Genomic DNA, 17561 nt, shown 5'->3' with positions numbered 1-17561 from the left:
CATAAATAGTGTCCTCTCCCAGGGTGCTAAGAGACACTAAAGTCCAGGAGACACCACTGTGTCCTGCCTCCACAACAGGAACACGTGATGAGTAGAACTTCTCACAGGTATTTCTTTACTGAGCTTGACCCTAATGATGAAGATATGTGGTAGATAAACTAGTAGTGAAACAGGATCCCTGCTCAGCCTGAAACTTTGACACTAAGATTTTCTAAACCTTGATAGGGAAAAGCTTTTATTTTTCAAGTGAGAGTGAGAGTCACTTGGTCGTGTCCGACTCTTTGCAACCCCATGGACTATACAGCCCATGGAATTCTCTAGGCCAGAATACTGGAGTGGGTAGCCTTTCCCTTTTCCAGGGGATCTTCCCAACCCAGGGATTGAACCCAGCTCTCCCGCATTGCAGGCAGATTTTTTTTTTAAGTTACTTAAAAATCTGCAACTACAACCTGTCTTTCTAGAGGTGGAGCTCCTCTATTACTTTGGGCTTGTTTCTTTGACTATGAAAAACACCCAAGTGAAGTCTGAATTATGCAAATGTAAAACCATGATTCTCTTTGGAAATGCAATTGCTTAAAATGCTCTAGTTTCAAAAAGCTAACTTTTTTTTTTCCTTTGGGGAGAAGTGGGGGTAAGGGATAGTCTGCTGGTGAAGCAGAGCTAGGATTCCCGTTGAGGTCTATCCAAAAAGATGAGGTTCACAACTGCCATGCTACACTGCCTGCAGCAGGTGAACAGTGGTGGGGTGAGGTAAGCGTGGCAGAGAGAAGGTTGGGTGGAGGAGTAGGGGTTGGGAGAATGATCGTGAGGAGCCTTAACGCCGGGGAAGGTAGGAGTTGAGGAAAAGAGAAAAAGGAGATGAAAACAAAGTGGTGATTCATGGACTGAGCCTTGATGGGTCTTTGATCCTTCCACCAACAAACTGTGTTCTCCTTGCAAGGCATATGGGTCCCTCTTCCAAGTCAATACCACGTGCTCTCTGCATTTCACTGTCTTTCTACTTTCTTTCAGGAGTGAAGCGAGGACTCACACTCCTCTATGATTTCCCATCCAGCATCTCGGTCCGAAGGATCCTTTCCCACTCACTGTTGTTATTCCAAGTGTTCACCCTATTTGCATTCCCACCCAAGGAGAGAGGAACAGATTTCACATGAAATTTGGTCTTGAGATGCTGTGTCCAGAGCTTTACCTTTTAGCTTCATCCTCAGGGCACGTTTATAATTTGAATCTGATATGATGTCTTCATAAATCTAAGAAGAAATTAGTTTATTGTCATCCTATTTCTTCTGGTGTCTAAGACTAATGAAAACAGCCTCAGAATTTGTAGTGTCCCTTATAACACAGAGCTTTTGGAGGGAGTCAGAAGAATGAAGGGCAGGGAAGATTCAAGAGAAAAGCATCACTTTCTCTTTGTCTCACCTGTATCTACTTCCCATGTGACCACAAAATCACCTTTACATCTTTTAACAGGTAGGGTTATAGGCAAAATTCAGTCTTTCTAAATACTTCTTAACCCAACCACACAGTAAAAAGAACACCTATCCTCATTGTTTATGTGTGATGTGTTGTTACTTTGTTTAGATTATGCTCCTTGAGTATAGAGACCATGTCTTTTATGTGGAATAATAGTCTATCTGGTTTACCAGCTGATTAGTCTTTCTGCCATTTCATCCTATATTATTCTTTGAATCCACTGTCATATCTTCCACGGTCCTAGGCACAAGGACTTCACTTCTTGTGAAGTAATTCACAAGGAAATAGGACCTCCTTCAATGAAGACATTACTCTAAGCTTTTCCTAGATACCCAGCTCACAGTTTTATTCTGGGAATAGTGCTTGTTCTAAGTTTTCAATTGCATTATTTGATCTACTGGGGATAAATTTAAACATTTAAAAATATACCTTTTAATGCATATTTAAAATTCTTATAATCTAAATGAAAGAAACGATTTAAACTACATGCCCATCACTGTTGAAATTTAGATGCTTGTCTTTATTTTTGGCTTTTATTTAAAAACTGATCCAAATCAGTTTTGATTACTGAAGTGTGTTAATTCTGGTTCTCTTACTTCACTTCTATGTTCTTTTATTATCACTTCCTGTATGAATACAATCAAATTCTAATTTTGCATAATTTTCTTATAATAGGAAATGTTGCTCTTGGAGAAACAAGCAATTGGCTCGGAGGATTGGAATAATGTTCTCTATCATTTTATACACTGCTGCACATCCTAATTTGTTAATCAAGGGAAAGAGGAGTACTGGCAAATTTATCTTCGTCATTATTCAAATAAAATAGTTACATACAGTACAATACTCTCCCATTATTGCATTCTCCTTCAGTGAAATTATTTGGGTAAATTTCAGATTTTCTTTTTTTTTTTTTTTTTTTACTATAATCATTTTTGTTCCAACCCCGTCCACAAAGCCCAAATTTTATGTAGGAGTAAGCATATTTGAATCTCTGGATCTGTCATCAACAAGAAAAATTTAGGTTGTCAGATCCAGCCATTTGTTATATATTGATACTTCTGAATCCATGCTGTTTGGATTCATAAACATGTTTGTTATGAAACAGGTTTGCCTGTTTCATAAATACAAGGTGTTTTGCTAGTGATCCATGATGAATGCATAGCCCAAAAGTCTCCTCTCTTTAGTTCATCTCTGCAGCTTCACACTGAGACTGTATTTGCTATCACCATAATTACTAAGCTATTGTACCAATAAGCTCTTTGGTGCTGCAACAATAAGTGAGAAAGGCCAGAAGTCACATTATTCAGGAAATGGCAGAAGGTAATTTTCTTTACAGCGTCTTCTGATGAAGTCAGGATACTCTGTGGTTTGGCAGCCCTGGTACCATGAACTGGGTTTCTGTGTGTGTACAAGGCATGGGGTGCAGGATGCCACCTCTGCTGTCCTTGCCACGTTAATCAGCATGGGGTCAACCTGATACTGCTTCTGCTGACCCTCTCACAGGAAGTGACCCGCCAGGAATATGCTGCCAGGTTTTTTGAACAACTTTAGGATATTTTGAGAATGTTTTTTTACACTGATTCTACACTGGTCTTAGGACTTCCCTGGTGGCTCAGACAGTAAAGCGTCTGTCTACAATGCGGGAGACCCGGGTTCAATCCCTGGGTCAGGAAGATCTCCTGGAGAAGGAAATGGCAACCCACTCCAGTATTCTTGCCTGGAAAATCCCATGGACGAAGGAGCCTGGTAGGCTACTGTCCATGAAGTCGCAGAGTCGGACATGACTGAGCAACTTCACTTTCTTTTCTTTCTACACCAGTCTTAAGTGTTTGCTGTAATATAAGGTGTAAAATAAGGTGGTTCAATAGAAATGAGCCACTCTGATCAGAATTTAAACATAGTGAAGGGACGTAACTGAGACTTCACACTCCCAATGCAGAGGGCCCGGGTTCAATCTCTGGTCGGGGAACTAGATCCCCCATGATGCAACTAAGACCCTGTGTCGCCAAATAAATAAAAACCTTTTTTTAAAAAGAAATAAGGAAAAGGTTAGGAGGGTCCCCACTGGCAAGGGGGTAGGGTGTGCAGGATAAGTTAGAAAACCCACCCAGGCCCACACAGTCTAAATGAGGAGGTGTGTGTGCTTGGTCACTCCGTTGTGTCCGACTCTCTGTGGCCCATGGACTACAGCCCACCAGGTTCCCCTGTGCGTGGGATTTCCCAAGCAAGAATACTGGATTGGGTTGCCATTTCCTACTCCAGAGGATCTTCGCAATCCAGGGAACTTATGTTGTAGCTTATGTCTCCTGCATTGGCAGGTGGGTTCTTTACCACTAGCGCCGCCTGGGAAGCCCAAACAAGGAGAGGACTCAGCTGGGTGGACACAGAACCTCTTTCAGAGCTGGTGTGGATCCTTTGTTTGAAATTATTGCATTTTTGTCACTTTGTGGATATATTTTCACCTTCCCTCTTTTCAGATTACGCTTCCATTTTCATTGTCTCTGAGCAAGAAAAGGAAATAGTAACCCGAGTGTAAACAGCTAGATGGGAAGGCTTTTCTTAAGCACACAAACATGCACACAGCCTGCCACCCTTGGCAGCATCCTCCCTGAGGCTCTGCTCTGTTCTCCACCAGGAGGTGCTGCGCTGAGTGGACAGAGGACAAAGCCCTGTGTCCTGCTTCCACCTTTGAAACTTATCACCCATGGAACCTTGGGGAAATCCTTACATTGTCACCTGCAGTTTCTTTATTGTAAGTGACTGATCTTGCCTCTTCCTTTCTCAACAGTATTTCAGGGATCTGCTGAAACATTATGCTGAAAGCCCCATAAACATACAAGGGGTCAGGGGTGGGGGGCTGTGCTTTATTTAGTTTGTGGCATTGGGCTGCTGGTATAGTGGCCAGCATACACCTGGAGTTCTGTAAATATTAGTGGCATTCTTTAAAGTTACACGAGCAATGCAATACCCTCTAGGATCGACAGAACATAAGCTCAACAGAACAGAGCCATTGTTTCTTAGGCAGCTACTACATGCAACATCGTTCTCAGAGCTGTAAATAGAGGCCCCAACAAAACTCCACAGATATGCCTCACACTCACTTAGAAGAGAAAGGGTGGCTCAGTGTAGGAAGTATTACAGTAATCTCCACCTGATACCAAGTAAGATGTCAACAAGTAGAGAAGGAGAGAGTCAGAGTTGTAATAGTGACTACTTGGAAATACTTCAGTATTTATAAAGGGTTTTGAGTTTTATTCTCTCATAAGCTTCATTCCCTGGACCACTGTGAGGACTGGAGTGAAAATAAAAGTATGTGTTAAGTTCAGGGTTAGAAAGACAAATTCTGTGGTTCTGATGAGTTGGGGTGCAACCTTAAGGCCCCTGAGGACCAAGCAATGGGCTTTCACCTCTAATCTGTCATCAGTATGGAACATGGAAGATTTTTGAGAAATGATATAATCAGATGCAGAGTCTTAAGACTGGAGAACAGTTAATATTTCTGAATTCAGATGAGAGATAAGGTCTGCATTAAGAAATAGTGGCAGTAATTGGAAATAAGTTGAGAGACAAGGATTTTCCTATGGCCATTTTTTTCTGCCCTAATGATAAATGGAGTTTTTTTTTTAAAAAAAAACAATTTATTTCTCTTTTTCACCTCTGATCTTAGAAAAGATGATTTAAAAAAAAAAGTAATAAAGCAACAGAGAATCATTTCTTCCCCCAGGTAAAGAAGAATTGATTCAATCAGTCATTGATATCCTGTTTTATCAGTGGTATCCAGTTCTGAAAAGTGCATTCTTATCCAGCCAGATCCTAAGAACAGGTTTCAAGTCCCGCTTGCAGCAGCCAGACCATCCCACTGCAGGAAGGCTGACCATCCCACTACAGGAAGGCTGACCATCCCACTGCAGGAAGGCTGACCATCCCACTGCAGGAAGGCTGACCATCCCACTGCAGGAAGGCTGACCATCCCACTACAGGAAGGCTGACCATCCCATTGCCATGGGGCTTCTCTAAAGAGGATTCTGCCCCAGTCATACCTCCCAGCCTCAGGAAGCAAATCAGAGAAAAAAAGAGTGTCCTACTCACCATCAGCTGCTTCTCCAATCAGAATTCTTTGCTTAATTTCTGGTTAGAATAATGACTGCTATGCAGAAGAAACATTCAGCCAGGGGTCTGGCAGGAGTCCTGGCAGGAGTCCTCTCTGGATGCAGACCCCAAATGTCTTTCCTATCTGGCAAGTGATCCAAAGGGAAAGTCAGGCAGGAAGCTAGCAGTGGTTCTCTTTCTTTCATTCTCTCAAGTCACAGTCTTGTTTTTGTTCTAATTCTTCATGAAGCTAAAGCAAGGGGGACAATGTCCCCAGCTCTGGATGGCCCCCCTTTGTAAACAGCCCACCAAGCTGAATCCTTATCTCTCTCAGATTAATAGTCAATGTTTTCTGAGCACCTGCTAGATGCCAGACACAACGCTGAGTTTTCCCTCACTCATTAGGATTTCTTTTTCTCATTTTGTATTTTCACTAAACAGCCACATGAAGAGGTATCACTATGTCTATTTTACTGTAGAAGAATGAGACCTTAGGGAGGTCAGATGACTTTTCCAAAGTCACATAACACTGGACTACAATAAGGACTTCAACTCACTTCATCTGCTACCAAGTCCAATTCTCTTTCCGTACATCTTGCTGGGGGATGCAAAAGTTGCAAGAAGTTAAGAAAAGGTACTTCATAGTCTCTCCTTGTCGGTCAGTTATTGGACTTCTTACTTGTACATAAGTCTGATGGACAAACATTAATATTTCAGCCACGTTGGCCAGGATATAGACTGATTGATCAGTACCTTCCAACAGAAGCATTCAAATACCAAAAGTGACCCAGCCAGAGATGTGGGAGTGATGGAAGTGGGGAGGGTGGTTCCCACGCTACTTCCCTGGGGCCACTAGCTGCATGAATATGTCACTATGGTTAGCGTCTCAAAGCCCCTCTTAGCCCGTTGGAGTAAAACCAAGATATAACATCCCTCTCATCAACTCCACAGAAAAACTGTAAAGATGAAGTATTAATGAAAACGCTCTGAGCTACAAATGGAATCCCAGACTTCCTCTCTTCCTTTCCCTATCTTATGTAGGATGCTATTTTTATAGGAATATTCATTTCAAGCCAGGAAACAGTAGATGTTAAACACATGTTTGCTGAATAAATAAAAAAGAATTATGAACTATTCTTAGACTCTGTGGAGACACTTGCATCAATTAGCTAAATACATTTGTGGCCCCTGGAGAATGTCTACAAATGGAGACTGGAGCTCCTTGTGTGCCCCTGGCTGTGGGTTATGTGAGGAGGCCTGGATGCCTGTAGCTGATCTGTTTGGCCTCCAGGGTCCTTGCTGGCTCAGTCTTCTGTTTTATGGTCTTACCAAAACTCAAAGTAGTCTTTCTTGACTTTTAAATAAGACACTATTGGACTTCCCTGGTGGTCCAGTGGTTAAGACTCCACACTGCCACTGCAGGAGGCACAGGTTCCATCTTGGTTGGGGAATGAAGATCCCACCTGCCATGCCACATGGCCAATAGCTGGACAGATAAATAAATAAATGAGAGAATATTTAGTACATCTAGCTAAGCAGAAATTAATCACTAGGAATTCCATAGAAGTCAGCCAAGGTAGGGTCTTAGCCTGTGCAGCCCTGGAGAATGCATGGGCGCCCTCAGAGCTTCACCCTCGTTTCCTCCCTGCAGCTGGCACTGAGCTGGCACCTGGCACAAGGTGGCCCAGAGGGGCAGCTCTGATGTAGTGGTCTGCTGGTCAGGTGTGCTGATGGCAAGGGGGCCCATGCACTTCATCTGAAGCCCTTGACGTCAGGCACTCCGACAAGGTCTTTCTTTGGATCAGTTTTGTTGTTTCTACGTGTGGTTTAGTATGGCCTCTGTCCATTTACTCAAGGCCACTTACCTAAGGGCACTTTAAGCTTGCAATGTAAGTTCAGCTCCAATTGCTGGCAATCTAAGAGGGGTGTCAGGGGAGTCAGCCATTAGCTGGACTTGAAGTAAGGAGGAAGGAGTGGGCATGAAAAGTCGGAAGGTTAGTACTGAACAAGGGAGGATTTAGAGTGCTGAGTGCATAAAACAGTCTTTAGGCTAAAAGGGGGCATTTCCATGGTGACAGTAGTGCACTCTTTAAAGACCAGGGTGAATGTGGCCTTGGCCTCCTAGGTACAAGAATAAATAATGTCAAACTTGCATGTGTGTGCCTGTAACACAGGCTGAGGGGTGGGGTGAAATTCCAAGTCCAATTCCAAATCCAATTCAATTCTAATCCTAGCTGGTGTATAAACCCTTACAAAATGCATGGTTGGCATGTAAAGGCTCTAGCTTGTTTGATGAATCTATAAGGGAGAGTCTAGAGATCATGGTACTTGTCAATGACATCAAGAACCTGTTTGTAATAAATACTGCCCAAGGAATCCAGGAACCATGACCAAAGTAAATGCAGGAACCATGACCAAAGTAAATGCTGAGGCAATCAAAGAAAAGTGGGATCAACCGGAACGGCCATCAAGGGGGCTTTGTTAAGTAAATGTCATGCAATGAACTGTGAGCCTCATGTTACTAAGTATCCTATCAGCTATCCAGTTCAACGCTTGGCCCTAGCAGTGTTCAATACCATCTGTTGAATCAGTTAATCAAAATTCAACAATTTTAAAACATGAGATACATCCACATGGAAGAATATCCACAGTATACTTTTAAGTGAAAACAATCCCATTTATGGTTAGCGTGTACAGAGTTCATATTGTTTAGTCTCTAAGTCGTGTCCAACTCTTTTGTGACTCCACGGACTGTAGCCCACCAGACTCCTCAGTCCATGGGATTTTCCAGGCAAGAATACTGGAGTGGGTTGCCATTTCCTTCTTCAGGGGATCTTCCTGACTCAGGGATCGAACCTGCATTTCCTGCATTGCCCGAAAATTCTTTTCCACTGAACCACCAAGGAAGCCCCACAGATTTCATATATATGCATTTAAATGCATAATATTATATATATATTTATAAAACTGTTATATATACATAAAACTGTTAGTAGTGGTTATTTCTTATGGAGTACTATTGGATCAGAGTGAGGGTGTTCACATTCTAGTTTTGATATCCCTTTATTACTTACTTTTTTTGCAGTAGTAATGTAGTACTTTCGCAGTCAGCAGAACTAAAAATATTTCCATTTTGGGAGACGAGGGAAAGGGTTGTTGTTGGATAATGTTCTACTCAGAGTCTATCAGAAATATATGTTTTATTGGCAGTAATGTGAGTTGTACTTTATTTTTCATGGAAAATAAAACTTGGAAAAAAGCCCAAGGCCAGGCCCTGTCTAGTCTGAAATTCAGCCTCTGTAGAACCGGGGCCCAGATATTTCAGAGTCCATGAGTGCTGCCCACCCTAGGAAGACTGGAGGGGTTTTGTGGGCTTTATCTCAGAGCCTGTGGAAGGCAGAAGGCAGAGTGAATTTGTTTCTAGAGAGCCTCCCGCTCACTGTCTCTTTTGAACCAGTTAAGTTCTCATCTCACACCCATCCCCTCTCTACGGGGGAAGCGAGTGCAGGTGTGTGACCACGTGTTACAGGTATGATCAGGCAATCAGGAGATGTGGGTCCAAACACCCCATTCTCATCAGGAAGAAGGCTTCCCTGCAGGCAGTGGCTTCATGACAGATTTCAGGCAGTTCCAGCAAAGCCATTTTGTTATCCAGATGAGGGTGTAGGAAGTACATTTTGCTTCCTCATATGAGCCCACCTCACCAAAGACTGGTGGGGAGAGCATTGTCTGGTCAAGGCAACTGAGCTAGCGAGAGTGTTGGTTTTTTTGTTTTTAAGTTGCTAAGTCGTGTCTGACTCCTTGCGACCCCATGGACTGTAGCCCGGTAGGCTCCTCTGTCCATAGGATTTTCCAGGCAAGAATACTGGAGTGGGTGTTATATAACTTCAATTCTCCCTCTGTAATATTTTTATTTTTTTTTCTCTTTCTGCCCCACTGCATTTCATTTCCTAATTTTCTCACTATTTATAAATATGTCAGTTTATATATACGGTCTCCTTTCAAACTCCCACTGAGAGGCAAGTTCCACTGAAGAGAAATTTCTGAAGCAGTGTGCTCTTCAGGCTTTTATTTAGTCATTTTTTTTTTTCCCAGTGAGAAGTAAGGACAACTGACCTTGAAATGAATTTGCTGGATTTTAGCTGCCTGTAAAATTCAGATGGCCAAAACAATGATGTCTCGGTCATGGTAAATGAATGCTTCCTCCCATTAACCTATAACTTTTATCATTTCCTTCCTTACATTTTAGGAGCCTTTTTTTAGTTATGTTTTCATAATTTAAACATTCCATTGGTTGGAAATTCAAAGCAGTTCTTAGAGGACAAGGTTACATGTTCCAAAGAGGCAAACATTTTAATTAACCTGGCCTCTTTCAGAAACCACTGTGAGCTCTATGTTCCTTGCTGAAGCTAAATGTGACTTTAGCTGCTAATTTCTTGTAAATTCTGTTTTAGAAGAACTCAGTGCAGTTTGAATTGCAACTTCCTCTGAGGTTAACCAGACTGTCCAGGATAAGTTATGGACTTTTTCTCTGGAAAATCTAACTCTGGGCGTTGAGAATTAACTCACCGAGTTTTGGAACCTTATGAGGAATGGCAGAAATGAAATGCTGCAGCTCTTTCCACTCCCCAGATACAAAATATATGGAAGGGAGCATATGCGTGTCCAAAGGTTGATCCTCCTCGCCATTTCCTTTCCCTGCGGCATCATTTTTAGGGGTTATTCCTTTTTTAATTCTTTTTAGATGGAAAGTTAACTTCATAGTTTAGATTCCTGTGCGTGGTTCTTTGTTGGTGGTTTGGTGTCTTGTATATTTTTTCCTTGTCATCTGTGGTCAATATTAACCCCAGATTTATTTTTTGGACACTGGATGGCTGGATGTGCCCCAAAATAAGTTGGGAAATTTCCCATTGCCCATCTCAGGTTAAACTACTGAATAACAGAATGCTGGTGCCTAATAGAATACGTGTGTGTTTCATTTAATTAAATGCAGTTGAGATTCAACAAAAATGAATATATATTATATATGTATCTTATAGTAGATAGGTACATAGGTGGATCTTACCGGGTATATGAACTTGAAAGGGCTGAGGACCTAATTGCTACGTAAAAGTATTTTTCAAGGGACTTGCCTGATGGTCCAGTGATTAAGACTCTGGTCTTCCAGTGTAGGAGGGCACAGATTCAATCCCTGGTTGGTGAACTGAGATCCCACGTGAGATGGAGGAGATGAGATGAAGATGGCCATGATATGAAGTCAAGAAAGTATAAAAAGTAAAAAATTATATATATATATTACTTTATGCACACACACATATATATATATAACTTTATGCACATATATATATACTCTGAAGCAAAAACTTTTAAGGTAAAAGCTGGAGCATGCAGGAGGTCAGAGTACTTGGGCAAGCGGGGCTGAAAGGAAGTCAGGGATGGCTGAGGTAGCTCAGAGTTTCTGAGCCACAGGAGGGAATCTGGGTTGTTGTTCTCCGTGTGTTAGGAAGGCCACGTAAAGCTTTAAGCAGAGGAGGGACCTGGTCTGTTTTGTGTTTTTAGAAACTCACTCTGGGGATCTCAGTGGAGAGCCAGGCAGGGAGAAGGAGGATAAGAGTGAAGAGTGAGAATCCAGCGAGGAGCATGTTATAGATGTTCAGGAAGGAGGTGATGGAGGTTCAGACTGAGGCGTGACAGTGGAGATGTGCGAGTGAATGGATCTGGGACAAATTTCAGAGACAGAGGCAAGTTTGGACAGCTCCTGCTTATGGAACAAAAGTGAAAGGAATCACGAGTGAGTCCTTGAAGTTGGGAGTGAACAACTGGGAAGAAGATGGACAGGACAGCACAAGGTTCAGAGAGGAAACCAAGAGTCCAGCCCTCCTGTGCGGCTGCCTCAAGCATGTTCACGTGCCCCCTTGAGCTAGCTCGAAGGACGAAACGGCAGAGAGTGTGGTCTCAGCCTCTGTGTCTCCCTACCCCCTCACTGTCCGTCCTTCTCCTTCTCCCTTGCTGATTCCTTCTCCTCTTTCTATTGGTAAATATTTTAGATGGCAGGGTGACCAAGGGCTCGGTCCTTATCCCCTTTTCTTTTCCATCCTCATTCACTTCCAGTCTTTGGCTGTCAATATGATCTATATGCTGATGACTCCCAAATTTAAATCTCCTCCTGGATCACTTTCTCTAACTGTAGACACAACCATCTACCTGCTCAACATCTCCAGTCAGTGTATAATCAGCATCTTAGAATTAACATAAGCACGCAATGAGTCCCCTACCTCACCCCAAAGCCCTGCTTCTGCATTTTTCTTATTTCAGTAAATGTCAGCTTCCACCTTACCGTGCTCTTTCTTCACACCCTACAGTTGGACCATCAACAATCCTGTTGAGTCTACTTTCAAGCTGTGTCCCGAATCCCACCAATTCTCATCTTCTCTGCTGCTCCCCTGGCTCCACCCACCATCATCTCTTGCCTGGGTCATTGCAGTGGTCTTCCCACTGCTGACCTTATCCTTCCTTAGCTTTCTGTCCATACGGTAGCCAGAAATACCCTGTTAGAATATAAATCTCTCCTATCACTTCTCTGCTAAGAATCCCGCAACGGCTATGTCTCACTCAGAGTGCAAGCCAGAGCGCTCACGGTTCCCTCCTGGTCCCACATCATCTGGTCCTCGTTGCTCTTCTGATCTCATATCCTTTCTTTCTTCCCACCCTTGTTACAGCCCTGTCCTTGAGTGTGCTAAGCACACTCCCGGGGAGACCTTCTCATCTGCTGTTTTCTCTGCCTGGAATAGTCTTCTCCCAGTCATCTCCATGGCTACCTCCCTACCTCCCTGGTCTTTTTCACACATCACTTTCTTAATGCGGCCTTCCCTGGCTTTTTATTTTAAGTGTTAACACCCACCCACCCACTCCTGGCATTCCCCACCCACTCTGCTGTTCTCCATGGCACATCTGCTTCTCATATTTCACTTATTTACTGTGTATCTCTTCCCAAGAGGCTGTAAGCTCCACAAGGACAGGAGTTTTGCATGTCTGTTCTCGGTTGAATCCCCAGTGTCCCGAGCCATGCCTCCCTCCTGATAGACATGTTGCCCATATTTGTGGAATGGGTGCGTTATCTCTTTCCTCTTGGGCTTCCCTGTTGGCCTGTGTGCTAAACTGCCTCAGTCATGACCGACTCTTTGCAACCCCATGGACTGTAGCCCGCCAGGCTTCTCTGTTCATGGGATTCTCCAAGCAAGAATACTGGAGTATGTTGCCATACACACTTGGGAAGATGCCAGGGGATCTTCCCAACCCAGGGATCGAACTGATGTCTCTTATGTCTCCTGCATTGGCATGCAGGTTCTCTCAGACCATAAAGAATCTGCCTGCAATGCAGGAGACCCCGGTTCAATCTCTGGGTCAGGAAGATCTCCTGAAGAAGGGAATGGCTCCCTATTCCAGTATTCTTGCCTGGAGAATCCCAGGGACAGAGGAGTCTGGCAGGCTATACAGTCCATCGGGTTGCAAAGAGACAGACACAATTGAGCAACTAATACTTTCTTCCCTCTTAACTACTGCTTTCTGGCATTTTATAAAGCTTTTGTCTTAATTTCTATATTTGCTTGTCTCTTAAGCTAGTCAGACACAATTAAAAAAAAAAATGACAGTTGACAGTCACATGCAAATTGAGCTTCCTGTCTGGCTCCCTCACTCACAAGCTGTGTGACTCAGGACAAGTCACTTTGCCTCTCTGAGTTTTCTTTCTTCCTTTTTTCCTTTCTTTCTCTTTCTTATAAAATAGTGAAATCTGCCCTGCCTATCCCTCAGAGTTGCTGTGAAAGCTCAATAGAATAATGTATGAGGTGCCATCAAGGATAGGATACAGTATATGTATAGCTGAGTTCCTTTGCTGTCCACCTGAAACTATCACAGTATTGTTAATCAGCTATACTACAACACAAAATACAAAGTTTAATAATAAAATAAAATAAAAATGTTGTCCTCTTAACAGAGAAAAAAACCAAATTCTAGTTTCACACCACTTTACCTTTAATATTAAAATTCACTTATTAAAAAAAAGGAGTAAGATGTAGTTTTCACTGACCAGAGCATCTGTCCCTGACTCAACGCCAGAGGTTTACATATATGACTGTCGCGTTTAATTCTCACATCGAATCAGTGAGATATGAACTTGGACAACTGACCTCATTTCACAGATGAGAAAACTGAAGTGCAGTTAGAATTGAAGTGAATTACCCAAGAGCTGGTCAACAATAGAGCCAGTCTTTGAACCCGAGCATTTTTATTCCATGCCCTATTCTGCTGGCACAAAATAAACATTTTAATGACTGAATGCAGCAATTAAAAGGATTTGACCTGAGGTGCAACTTCTGTCTCCGGATGATTTGTTTTCTTTAGACTGCTAATTAATGTAGCATTTCCCTTAAGGTCCCCTCCCCGATCCTTCAACTCCAACAAAATTCCTGTCTTCCAAAAGAAAAAGGTATTGTCAGGCATTTTCTATCATTCCCTCTCTCTCTCAAAGGAAGAAACAGTATCATATGTCCCCGGAGATTTTTGTTGTACACCCTAACCACGTCCAGATGGTTCTCTCAAGTTCGGACATCATACTTAGTGAAGTGTTTGTAGTTATCTACTGAAACAAATTCTGGCCTAAATTGCAAACACCCGCTTCCCAGATAACTTATCCCATGCTTTTCTGCCTTGTTTGTCTTATGGCCTTTCTGTGCTAATGAATTTGCAAATGTGGTTTAATTACTGTTTACGGGAAAAATAGCTGCACACAGATCAGTCTCAGTGGGAGCCTTAGCCAAAATGTTGAAGCAATTTGTTTCTAGTGCAAAAACAGCTAATAAATGAGACACACTTTTTAAACATTGGGAAAGGACCTCAAGCTCGGTTTTGAAGAAACAGTGCTTTCTACATCCTGGGAAATAAATCATTCCTTAAGAGAGCAGATTTTAATATCAAAGTGGCTTTTTTTCCCAAGGCGTTGCACTCAGTGATTTGCACAGAACCAAGGGGTCCTCACAGTGATTTGATTGAACGCCACGCCAAAGGGCTCTTCTCTAAAGCACTCCCCAAAAGGAGAACTCAACATTACTTGTAAATTCCATAAAATGTTTCGGAGCTCTGTAAATCCATGTATTATGTATTACCTTGTGTTTCTGAATTCTTGCCTCTGGCAAATTGCCAACTTAGCAACTAAATGCAGTTTTGAAATTCTAGTACAAACCAGTCTCCCCTACTTCACTTTTTTTCTCAAGGGGAAAAAAAAAAAGACACAAGAGGGAAGTGAAAGTTATTGAAAGGTTCAGTTTATAAATAATGTTTGTGTTGTGCTTGGAGCTGTGGTTTAATTTCGCCCTTACATAAAATGGTATTGGTCTGATTCTGTAGTTTAGTTTTGCTCTTATGGAAAATGGTATTGGTCTGATTCTCCGTAGAGCATCACCTCTGAAAGTGAGCTCCTTCAGGCAGCTGTTGGTCGTGCTGATGGGAAGAGAATTGTTGTCCCACCCTTCCCGGGGCGTCTACCTCAGAGACAGAGTGGGGCTGATTCTGCTCTGTGCAGAACTCAGGGAGCAAAATCAATCAGCTTGGCAAGTCACAAGCATTGCTTGTCATTTCCTGAACTGTACATATAATGAAAGAAGTTTGAGCAATGTAAGATTCAAACCCTCCCTTCAGGGAATTTATTTATAATGGTGGCAACAGATAGGTACACAGGCAATTCAGTTTTAACAGATCCCAAGGGGAGGGGGAGGGGGAGTTCAGTGAAGGTGGTCAACAAGTAGAAGCTTCAGATAAGTTCTGGGCTTGCATTGTACAGTATGGTAACTCTATAGTTAACAGTTTGTTGTTGTTCAGTCACTAAGTTGTGTCCAACTCTTTGCAACCCCATGGACTGCAGCATGCCAGGCCCCCTTGTCCTTCACTATCTCCTGGGGTTAGCTCAAACTCATGTCCATTGAGTCGGTGATGCTATCCAACCATCTCATCCTCTGTCGTCCCCTTCTCCTCCTGCCTTCACTCTTTCCCACCATCAGGGTCTTTTCCAATGAGTCAGTTCTTTGCATCAGGTGGCCAAAGTATTTGAGCTTCAGCTTCAGCACCAGCATCATTAACAGTACTGTACTGTATATTTGAAGGATGCTAAGAGAGTAGATCTTAAAAGTTCTCAACAGAAGAAAAATTTCTGTAGCCATGTGAGGTTATGGGTGTTAACTAGACTTACTGTGGTGAGCATTTCCCAGTATAAATGTATATCGGGTCTTATGTTGTATACCTTAAACTTATGCAATGCTCTGTGTCAATTATACCTCAACAAAACTATTGGAGAAGTGGAAAAAAGAGATCCCAAGACAGAGTGTTAACTACCAAATAGCTTTAGTGTCTCAAATAACATTCTGAAAGCCAGGGCCTCATCTTTGGGGCAAAAAGACTCCTTTTCCAAGAAGATTATTCCACATTTCTGTGTTGTAATTATTTATCTGAGTCATTTCTTCATTCACCTAAGTTATATGTGGTGGGCCTGAGGGAGACAGAGTAACTTTCAACAAGACTTCATCTCAAGGGACTCACCCTGCATTGGGAGGGAGGCAGACATAAACAAGCACCACAAAGTGAAAAGCTTAAAGAAATTGGGAATCGTTATTATAATGGGGGTTAAAATATTTTATATATTCTGTAAGTTTCCAATACAAGAAAAATGTAAAATACAAGTGTAGAGCCCCTTTATTAGAAGGGACTTATCTTTACCATGCTTATCTCATAAGACTTTGGACATGGGAACTAAGCTCACTTCCTCCAAGAAGGCTTCCCTGATAGCACCCAGATCCCCTTTTGGCTTGGGTGTCCTGTCCATGTAGTTTCACTGCATCATGTCCATTCCCCTGATACCGCCTTTTGAATGTTTATTGTGTTGTCCTCTCACTGCCACCCCCCCCATATATAGTGTCCTTTAAGGAGGAGGGGTCGCATCTTACTTTTTGCATCCACAGTGCCAGAAACATGCCTGATATACGGCACATGGTTAATGTTGACTGGCTCTGTGAATGGGAAGATGGTAATTACAGGTTTTTTTCTACCTAATAAAAGTTGCCCATCACTCATTATCAGAGAAATGCAAATCAAAACCACAATGAGGTACCATTTCACGTCAGTCAGAATGGCTGCTATCCAAAAGTCCACAAGCAATAAATGCTGGAGAGGGTGTGGAGAAAAGGGAACCCTCTTACACTGTTGGTGGGAATGCAAACTAGTACAGCCACTATGGAGAACAGTGTGGAGATTCCTCAAAAAACTGGAAATAAACCTGCCATATGACCCAGCAATCCCACTGCTGGACATACACACCGAGGAAACCAGAATTGAAAGAGACACATGTACCCCAATGTTCATCACAGCACTGTTTATAATAGCCAGAACATGGAAGCAACCTAGATGTCCATCAGCAGACAAATGGATAAGGAAGCTGTGGTACATATACACAATGGAATATTACTCAGCCATTAAAAAGAATACATTTGAATCAGTCCTAATGAGGTGGATGAAACTGGAGCCTATTATACAGAGCGAAGTAAGCCAGAAGGAAAAACACCAATACGGTATACTAACGCATATAAATATGGAATATGCGAGACAGCAAAAGAGACACAGATGTATAGAACAGTCTTTTGGACTCTATGGGAGAGGGCGAGGGTGGGATGATATGGGAGAATGGCACTGAAGTGTGTAAATTATCATATGTGAAACGAATCTCCAGTCCAGGTTCGATGCATGATACGGATGACCCAGAGGGATGGGATGGGGAGGGAGGTGGGAGGGGGCTTCTGGAAGGGGAACACATGTACACCCATGGCGGATTCACGTCAATGTATGGCAAAACCAATACAATATTGTAAAGTAAAAAAGTAAATTAAAAAAAAAGTTGCCTTTATTCCCCACATTATATTAAGTTTTAAAATAAGTAACAAAGGGTATATTCTCTT

General features: G+C 42.5%; 1 protein-coding gene across 2 annotated transcripts in view; it reads left to right on the top strand.

Annotated features, from left to right (window-relative positions):
* NCALD (neurocalcin delta) overlaps positions 1 to 17561 on the top strand; it is a 439752-nt gene that overhangs the window by 399170 nt on the left and 23021 nt on the right. The gene's annotated exons all lie outside the window — the stretch shown is intronic.

The sequence above is a fragment of the Giraffa tippelskirchi genome, chromosome 6 (genome assembly GCF_054371585.1).
Source record: "Giraffa tippelskirchi isolate mGirTip1 chromosome 6, T2T-mGirTip1v1.2.pri, whole genome shotgun sequence".
Lineage (NCBI taxonomy): Eukaryota > Metazoa > Chordata > Mammalia > Artiodactyla > Giraffidae > Giraffa > Giraffa tippelskirchi.
Note: the sequence above shows the minus strand (reverse complement) of the source record. Positions and strands in the feature narration are given on the sequence as shown.